This window comes from Hipposideros armiger, unplaced genomic scaffold (genome assembly GCF_001890085.2).
Source record: "Hipposideros armiger isolate ML-2016 unplaced genomic scaffold, ASM189008v1 scaffold_913, whole genome shotgun sequence".
NCBI lineage: Eukaryota > Metazoa > Chordata > Mammalia > Chiroptera > Hipposideridae > Hipposideros > Hipposideros armiger.
Window position 1 is genome coordinate 287,735 of NW_017732263.1, and position 8,478 is coordinate 296,212.

Sequence of the window (8,478 nt, forward strand, 5' to 3'; positions counted from 1 at the left end):
GAGCCAACCGGCCAACCCCAGCTTCCTCCTTCTTTTACTACTTTTGTAGGATCAAATATAAATATGATATTGGAGCTTGTTATGGGTTAAATTGTGCCTCTCCTCCCTACCACCCCCCCAAAAAAAATATATATATATGTTGAATTCCTAACTTCTAACACCTGTGAATAAGACCTTATTTGGAAATAGAGCCTCTGAAGATTTAATAAAGTTCAGATTAATTCAATAGAATTGATATTCTTATAAGAAGAGGAAAATTTGAACGTAGGCACTCAAGGAGAATGCCATGTGAAGACATATTGACAGGCACAGTGGAAAGACAATATAGCGACATCTGGAAGAAGATGGCCATGGGATGACAGAGGCAGAAATTAGAGTGATGCACGTACAACCCAAAGAAACCATAGAATACCAGCAAGCTGAAGAAGCTAGAAGAGGCAAGGAAGGACTCGCCCTATATCCTTTAGAGCAGCGGTTCTCAACCTTCCTAATGCCGCGACCCCTTAATACAGTTCCTCATGTTGTGGTGACCCCCAACCATAAAATGATTTTTGTTGCTACTCTATAACTGTAATTTTTCTACTGTTATGAATCATAATGTAAATATCTTTTTGTTTTCTGATGGTCTTAGGCGACCCCTGTGAAAGGGTCGTTTGACCCCCAAAGGGATCGCGACCCACAGGTTGAGAACCGCTGCTTTAGAGAGAGCATGGCCATACTCTTTCATTTCAGACTTTTAGCTTCCAGAACTGCAAGATAATAAATTCCCATTGTTGTAAGCCCACAGTCATAGTACTTTGTTGCAGCAGCCCTAGGAAGCTAACATGGAGCCTAAGCAGTCATCTTGGATCATGAGTTGGCTTGCTATGAATGTAAGAACAGCAAGAGACAAGGGGCCTGAGGCCTTGATGCCTTTATGGAATAGAGTTCTGTACTCCCTGTCTGTGGCATTTTACATGATAGAAAAACAAATTTCAGTCTTGAAGCCACTGTTATTTGGAGTTTTTATTACTCATAGATGAACATAATTCTGATACAAGCCATGTACATCTCCTTCTAAGAGATGCTATAAATGACTGTGGTGCCTAATACTAGACTTTATTGAATATTCTGGTTCTCCGTCTATTTTCTCAGTGAAAATGGTTGGGAAGTTGATAAAGATAATTACAGAGTTTAACTTTACCAAGGAAGAATGTAAAATTAAGGTGATTCTTTAGGGTTGTTGGAAACTGAAAGCAGATGACTCCAGGGTAGAAATCATGTTTATTTGAATTAAATATGATAGTAGAATAGCACAGTAGGTTAAAAAAAACAGACTGTGGCATAAATACTCTTGGAATCCAATTCTAACTTTACCCCCTACTATCTAGCTAAGTGATTTTGAATAAGTTATTTTACATCTCTACTCTTCAGTTTTCGCATCTATAAAACAGGTGATAAAAGAGATGTTAATGAATTGTTAAACTGAAGATGAAGGGCCTGAGTGAGAAGATGATAATGACCTTGTAGGGTTTTTGAAGGGATTAAATGAAAACTGCACATAAAATGCTTAATACAGTTCCAGACACATGGTAAGTTCCTTTTCACCACAAGGTTTTTGCACATATAATTCTATTTCCATGGATGCTCTCTTATTGTCATCAGATTCTAGTAAAAATGTACTCAATCTGGCTAATTCATATTCATGCATTAATCTTAGCTCAGAGTTTATCTCTTCAGAAAACCTTGTCTTGGTCTCTCCTATAACTAAGTCACACATCATTTTATGATTTTTTTTTTTAAGCTGAGCCATCCCGCCACCTGTTGGCAGCTCCGCGGCTGCTCAGCTCGGGCTGACTCGAACCACTGTTGCTCAGAGCTCAAACTCTTGAGCGAGCTCTTAACCAACTGAGCCACTCAGCCGGCCTCCTTTTATGATTTTTAATTATAGCTCTTAGTAAAATTTGATCTAGGATAATTATTTGTATTATTTGATTGATTTCTGTCTTCTAGACTAATACTACTCAAACTATGGTCTACTGGCCAGTGCTGGTCTGTAAACTATTATTCACCCTTTGGGACATAAATACAAAAATTAAGATAACGTGTTTAGAAACTTTTATAGTAATTTGATATAGTAATTAGGGTTTTCATTTTATTTTATTTTTTTCAATTGAAATATATTTATTATTATCATTATTAGTTTCAGGTGTACAGAACAATGCAATAGTTATCCTTTCACCCCTCACAAAGTAACAACCCCTCTCCCCCATCCACTGCCCTCCCACCTCTAATATCATACTTACCTATTACAATTCCATTGACTCCATTCCCACACTCTACTCCACACCCCATGACTATATGTATATATAATTATAGTTGACATACAATATTATTCAACATCAGCTTCAGAAATACAGTGCAGTGGTCAGGCCTCTACACTGTCTATGAAGTGGTCTCCCTAACAAGACACGAGTCCAACTGGCCCCCTAAAAAATAAGGTTACTAGTTGGGAGGGGGTGGGGATGAAGGAAAAGGGGAAGGGACAAGACAATACAAATTGGTAACTACAATATGGCCTCAGGGATAGAAAAGGTAGTCTGGAGAATATAATCAATAATGTTGTAAATATTTTTTAGAGCTTTTATTTTTCATTTGATTTTTTATTGTTTTTCTAATGATTTATTTTTATTATAACCTATAAAGGCTTTATTATATGCTACAAACTGTGGACAGGGATTCCACAATTGATTTTTTAATTTAATTGATCTTCTCAGAAAACAACTAACAAAATGATAATAGTAAAGCCTTCACTATAATCAACAATGTAGTAAAGATCATGTAAGGTGCCAGATGGGCAGTGGACTTATCAAGGGGATCATGTCATAGACTGTGTAGATGCCTGACCAATGCGCTGTACACCTGAAGAGCTGAAGTAGAATAATATTGAATGTCAACTATAACTAAATATATAGGTATATATAGCCATGGGATGTGGAGTACAACATAGGGAAGGTAGTCTATGGTATTGTTACAGCTATATAAGATGTCAGAGGTGTAGTAGCTTGGGGGGTGGGTTATCACTTTATGAGGGGTTTAAATATCTAACTATTACATTGCTTTGTACACCTGAAACTAATTTTTTAAATTAATTTTTAAAAAAAAAAACCAAGACTCACCTGTATGCTGTCTACAAGAAACTCATTTTAGACTTAAGGACACACATAAGATAAAAGTGAAGGCATGGGAAAGGTATCCCATGTAAATGGTAATCAAAAGAGAGCAGGGGTAGCTATATTACATTAGACAAAATAGATTTTAAGTTTAAAAAAGTCACAAGAGAGACAGAAGCACGTTACATAATAATAAAATCAATCCACCAGGGAGATATAACAACTAGAAATATATATGCACCCAACGTCAGAGCACCTAAATACATATAGCAAACACTGACAGAACTGAAGGGAGAAATAAACGGCAATAAGAGCAGGAGACTTAATTCCCTATTCTCAATAATGTGCAGGAACATCTGGATAAAAGATCAACAAAAAAAATAGAGGGCTTAAATAACACTATAGAAAAAAATGGGCCTAATAGAACTATACAGAACATTTCACCTAACAGCAGTGGGATACACATTCTTCTCAAGTATACACAGATTTTTCTCAAGGATATATGATGTCTTAGGTCAAGAAACAAGTCTTAAAAATTTTAAGAAGACTGAAATAAACCTATGTATCTTTTCTGACCACATTGAAATGAAACTAGAAATCAATAGAGGAAAAATAGGAAAATTCACACATGTGAAAATTAAACAACATACTCTTGAACAACAACTGGTTCAAAGAAGAAATAAAAAAAAAATTAGACAATACCTTGAGACAAAAATGAAAACACAACCAAATTTATGAGATGCCACAAATTCAGTACTAAAAGGGAATGATACATCCTACATTAAAAAAAAAGAAGGATTTCAAATTATCAACCTATCTTTACACCTCAAAAAACTAGAAAAAGCACAAGCTAAGCCCAAAGTTAGCAGAAAGAAGAAAACAACAAAGAGCAGAAATAATGAAATAGAAAAAAAGCAATGAAACTAAGAGTTGGTTATTTAAAAAGATAAACAAATTGACAAACCCTTGGCTAGATTAAGAAGAAAAGAGAGAAGTTTCAAATAAATAAAATCAGAAATGAAATAAGAGACATTACTACTGATGCCACAGAAATAAACAAGATCATGAGACTACTATGAACAATTATATAGCAACAAATTGGATAACCTAGAAGAAATGGATAAATTCCTGGAAACAAAATAAACTACCATGACTAAATCATGAATAAATAGGAAGTATGACTAGACCTAAAGCCAGTATAATCAAAAACCCCCCAACAAAGAAAAGCACACAACTAGATGGCTTCACTGATGAATTCTACCAGACATTTAAAGAAGAACTAATTTCAATCCTTCTCTTTGAAGAAGAGGGAGCCCTGAGGGAACCCTTTCAAACTCCTTTTAAGAGGCTAGAATTACCTTGCTACAAAAGCCAAACAAAAACACAAGAATACTACGTGCCATTATCCCTGATAAATATACCTGCAAAATCCTTTATAAACACTAGCAAACAAAATTCAACAACATATTAAAATGATAATACACTATGACCAAGTGGAAATTATACCTGAAATACAAGGATTTTTTAGCATATGAATATCAATTAATGTGATAGGCAACATTAATAGAATAAAGAATAAAAATCATATGATTATCTCAATAGATTCAGAAAAAGTATTTGAAAAATTCCAACACTCTTTTATGATAAAACTATCAGCAAACTAGGTACTGAGCGAATGTACCTCAACATGATAAAGGCCATGTGTGAAAAGCCCAGAGCTATCATACTCAATGGTGAAAAACTGAAAACTTTTTCTTTAAGATCATGAACAAGGCAAGGATGCCCATTCTCACCATTTCTACCTAAGGTAGTACTGAAAGCCCTAGCCAGAGAAATTAGGAAAGAAATGGAAATTAAAAGCATCCAAATTAGAAAAGAAGAAGTAAAATTGTTCCTATTGACAGTCATGATATATGGTATAGAGCAGAGTTGGCAAACTGCAGCTTGCAAGCCACATGAGGCTCTTTGGGTACATACATGTGGCTCTGCAGTAAAATTGAAAATGAAATAAAACTATCATAGTTTCATTTATAAAAATTTTAAAGGATATTTATTGCTCACATAATGGTGATCTCATTTGTTTTATGGCTCTCAAATAATTTTTAAATTGTTGTGAGAGACAGGATTGGCTCTTCCATCTCAAAAGTTTGCCAACCCCTGGTATAGAGTATACAAAATATAGGATATACAGAAAACCCTAAAGAATCCACTAAAAAAAAGAATAAATAAATTCAGTAAAGTTTCATGCTATACATAATCAACATACAAAAATCAGTTGCATTTATATAAACTAACAATGAACTACCTAAAAAGAAAATTATGAAAACAATCCCATTTACAATAGCACCCAAAAGAATAAAATAATTAGGAATACACTTAACAAAAGAAGTGAAGACTTGTATACTGCAAACTACAAAACACTGAATAAAGAAATAAAGCAAGACACAAACAAATGAAAAGACATTCTGTGTTTATTGACTGGAATAATATTGTTAAAATGTTCATACTACCTGAAATGATCTTCAGATTCAGTGCAGTCACTATCAAGATCTCAATGGCATTTTTTTTTTACAAAAACAATTCTAAAATTAAAATGAAACCACAAAAGACCATGAACAGCTAAATCAATCTTGACAAAGAAGAACAAGGCTGGAGATAGCATACATCTTAATTTCAAAATATATTACAAAGCTACAGTAACTAAAAGAGTGTAGTACAACATTATAATAATCAGAACATAAATAAGAAATATGGAACAATGCAAATTGTAGAGAGCCCAGAAATAAATCCATGTGTATATAGTCAACTACACTTCAATAAGTTTGCCAAGAATACACAATGGGAAAATGATAGTCTCTTCAGCAAACTGTGGGAAACGCAAATCAAAATCACAATGAGATATCATCACACCTGTCATGATGGCTACTATATATTTTTAAAAAAAGAAAGACAAGAAGTATTGGTGAGGATGCAGAGAAAATGGAACCCTTGGACATTATTGGTGGGAATACAGAATGTTTCAGCTGGTGTAGAAAACAGTGCGGAGATTCCTCAAAACATTTAAAAAAAAACCTATCATGTGATCCAGCATTCCCACTTCTGGGTATTAATCCAAAAGAATTGAAATCAGGATCTCTAAAAACATATTGGAACTTTTATGTTCATTGCAGCACTATTCACAATAGCCAAGATGTGGAAACAACCTAAATGCCCATCAACAAATGAATGGATAAAGAAAATGTGATATATATAATGGAATACTATTTGCCCTTTAGACAAAAAAGAAAAAAAAAGGGGGATATTCTGCAATATGCAACAACATGAATGAAGCTTGAGGACATTATACTTAGTGAAATAAGCCAGTCAAAGAAAAACAAATATAGTCATGCATCACATAACATTTCAGTCAACAATGGACCACATTTACAACAGTGGTCCCACAAGATTTTAATGGAGCTAAAATCTTCATCCGTCTAGTGAAGTTGTAGCTGTCATGACATTGGAGTGCAACGCTACACTATTTTTTAAATAAATTTAGTGTAGCCTAAGTATACAGTATTTTTAAAGTCTGCAGTAGTATACAGTAATGTTCTGGGCCTTTATATTTACTTACCACTCACTCACTGACTCGCCCAGAGCGAATTCCAGTCCTGCAAGTTTTATTTATGGGAAAGGCCATATACAGGTGTATCATTTTTTTTATCTTCTATACTGTATTTTGATTGTAAATTTTCTATGTTTTGTATTTTGATTATAAATTTTCTATGTTTAGATACCTAAATACTTCCCATTATGTTACAGCTTCCTACAGTATTCAGTATAGTAACATGCTGTACAGGTTTGCAGCCTAGAAGCAATAGGGCTACACCATACAACCTAGCTGTATAGTAGGCTATACTGAAAACAACAACAAAATCGCCTAACGACATATTTCTCAGAACAAATCCCCATTGTTATGGGACACAAGACTGTATTAAATACTTCCAGTTACATGAGATATCTAAAATAATTAGCTTCATAGAATCAAAGAGTAGAGTGGTGGTTGCCAGGATCTGAGAGGAGAGGGGGAAATGGGGAATTACTAATCAATGGGCATAACGTTTCAGTTAATGAATAAGTTCTGGAGGTCTGCTGCACAACATTGGACCTATAGTCAACAACAGTATACTTTACACTTAAAAATTGTCTAAGACATCTTCTCACAACAAAATAAAATATAAAATACAGCTGATCTTTCATTACAGATAGTTCAAGAAGCACTCTTCTGCACCAGAGATCAGCAAACTTTTTTCCGTAAAGGGTGAAATAGTAAACATATGGGCTTTCCAGGTCATATAATCTCTGTGGCAACTACATAACTCTGCCCTTTCAGCATGAAAACTCCCAAAATATGGATGTGACTGTGTTTCAATAACGCTTTATATTCAAAAAGGGATGGTGGGCCTGACTTGATCCACAGCTGTAGTTTGCCAACCACTATTACAGGCCGTAAACTTCTAGGGAGCAGATATCTCATTTATTCTAGTCCTCATTGTCTCCCCAGTGCCTAAAATACCCCTCATGTAATAGGTACTCAGTAAAATGTCTTAAACAGATGAATTGTCTACTCTCTGATACAGGCGCAGATCTTGCTTGCATTAATGTGGAGGTCATCTGTCCAGGACCACCAATGCCAGGAATGACCATGATAGGGTGTCAACTGGCCCTGGTTAATGAGATAAAAACCATGAATCTTCCAGGGATCAAATATGGTGTGGTAAGCAACGGCAATCACCAGTTGCTTGAAAGAGGAAAGGAAGAGGATATTGGCATTTGGTAGGGTTTTAAGGAAGCTGTGAATGTTTGAGAGGAATGATAAGGGAAGATAAAAGGGGCATGGGATGGATAGCTTAGCTGAGGTTGGTGAGTATGAGTGAGAGGTGGCCATGATCCAGAGGGCAGGGTTTTCCTCTAAAAAGGCACGGGATATAGTGGCCCAAGGAGATCAGCCTTGAAAAGACTGCTGGATGTAGCCATGCCACTTTCCTCTTTAAAAACTGGGAGAGTGTGAGGGAGACTGCAAGTTTCATTTCAAGGCAACATGAAGCCCACTGAGCAGATGCCATGAGCAAAGCTCACCCTCCCAAGTTGAAAAAATTTAAGGACAAGAAGTTATCATTGAAAGTAAATCATAGCAAGCTTGGGGGAGGGGGTTGTCACTTTGTGAGGGGTATAAATGTCTAACTATTATGTTGCTTTGTACACCTGAAACTAATTTTTTAAATTAATTTTTTAAAAAAAAAACCAAGACTCACCTGTATGCTGTCTACAAGAAACTCATTTTAGA

The 8,478-nt window shown here is 35.2% G+C and overlaps 1 pseudogene; it reads left to right on the top strand.

Annotated features, from left to right (window-relative positions):
* The first annotated feature begins 8,255 nt into the window (after window positions 1–8,255).
* Window positions 8,256–8,478, top strand: part of LOC109375208 (small nuclear ribonucleoprotein G pseudogene) — a 455-nt pseudogene continuing 232 nt past the window's right edge.